The sequence below is a fragment of the Aphis gossypii genome, chromosome 1, assembly GCF_020184175.1.
Source record: "Aphis gossypii isolate Hap1 chromosome 1, ASM2018417v2, whole genome shotgun sequence".
In the NCBI taxonomy this organism is placed as follows: domain Eukaryota; kingdom Metazoa; phylum Arthropoda; class Insecta; order Hemiptera; family Aphididae; genus Aphis; species Aphis gossypii.
In genome coordinates this window covers 13,503,156-13,505,247 of record NC_065530.1, presented here as the reverse complement: position 1 = coordinate 13,505,247, position 2,092 = coordinate 13,503,156, and positions in this window count along the sequence as shown.

Sequence of the window (2,092 nt, the reverse complement as noted above, 5' to 3'; positions counted from 1 at the left end):
CTAAAAAAAAAAAAAAAAACAAAAAAATAAAATAAAATCACGACTTCACAAAAAAAGAAAAACACACACACTTCGTTGAAATATATAATATACTACTCAACAGCAGAGCACTATATAAAAAATAAAGATATAATTATATATTAAAATAAAATATTAATTATTTAAAATATTTTCAGCGGTTAACATTATAATACAATATTATATAATAATATAATATATTTACGAACTCTAAAAGCACACTGCCAGTAGTCTTATTATTATATTATATATGTATATATATTGTATGTATATATATAAATATATGATATTATAATATTTTTTAATGTTATCTACACAACAATAAGCGAATAGTGTCCGAGGTGCGTATATTATTATTATATTAGATAGTACCTACTCGGCGGTTGAGACGTAGAATGAATGGGATTGTCCCGGAGTTTCAGCACGTGAAAAACCCTAGTCTCCCCACCACGGTGGACCCACACCCCCACCACCCGCTGTTCGCAACAGTTTCCGCGGCGGCTGTGTTTTATTATTTTTTTCTATTTCGGTCCGCGGGCGGCCGTCTGCAACGCGATCCCGGTGCCAGTCACAAACTCCATGATTGGTCAAATGGCGGTCATCCGCCGCGGCTATGCCGCCGGGGCCGTCGGGCAGGGTCCATTTTTAGAAGGACCGCCAGCACTTCGCTCGTCTGTCCGCCACTGCCGCCGCCACGCAATCCGTCATAAACGGTGGACGACGAAGGGATTTCATTTCAAATCATATTACCTACCTATGTTAAACTATTATTTATAATAATTAATAACTATATTTCATTTTTTTTTTTTTTGCTTTCGTTTATTACCTTTTTTCTTTCGGTAAACTTTCGATTTTTGTCCCTCCCTTTTTTTTTTCTTACGCGAAATCTTTGTTATCCGTGAACCATCAGTCCACCACTACCATCGACCACACATAACAGCACCGCTCCCACCACCACCACAACCACTAGCGTCAACTACCACACATGAACCGCACTTGAACCACGTACGCCATGACCGCGACTTAGCGCTTTAGAATGGGGCCGTTATTCTTCTATATCCTACAACCCGCAACACGCGTTCCATCAACCCAAAAGTCGTTTTTACTTTCTGTGGGCATTGCACTTAATAAAATTGACCTATGTCGTTTTCGTTTTTATATATTAACATACTCAGTTATTATTTTGTATATTTACCAATTATAACCGTTTCGTTGTATGATACGTCTCTAAGTTATATCAATATATAACTATTTATTATGCGATACGCCTTTATTATGTATACGGTTCTCAGACGATAGGTCATACTTTGTATAGAATGCGAAAGGATCGTCTTCTATCGCATTATTATTTTCTTTTGACCCAAGTTATAACTCTTGGCCGAAATCAGAATGATATTCGTGCCAGACATTAGTAATAACTGTAATAAGTAATAACATTTAAAATATTTAAAAAAAAACCATCGGCGACTGTAACATTTTCATTTTATTGCTGTCTGGGACATTATTATACTACGTGGGACGTATAGTATGTATTATTCATATTTCATATAAAAGTGAGGATTGCATATATTTTAGAGGTATGACTTTTTTCATGACTAATTAAGTTTAATCATTTTTGTACAATTTTAACTTAGGTACATGCCATTTACAAATTGTTTTTATAATAATTATTTTAAAAAGAAAATATTCTTTTATAATATATATTATAATAAGCTATACACCAACTTATTATGCAAAATCATAAAATGATACACATTAAAATAGTTTTTGAACCTAGCTAATAGAACAAATACATTAATATAAGTATTAATAATTAGTATTAATATATATTTGCTCTATTAGCTAGTTTTAAAAACTATTTTAATGTGTATCATTTAATGATTTTGCATGTAGGTATATTATTAAGTTTAACACAAATTGTGTAAGATTTATTATAACACAAACCTATAAAACGATTCCACACACCAACTCCCACGTAGGTATGCGTTGCTTTCATCTTATAATAACGTATCATTAACAAATTTGCGTACCTACAACTGTACAACAATATACTAATTTAGTGTTGTTAATTTGA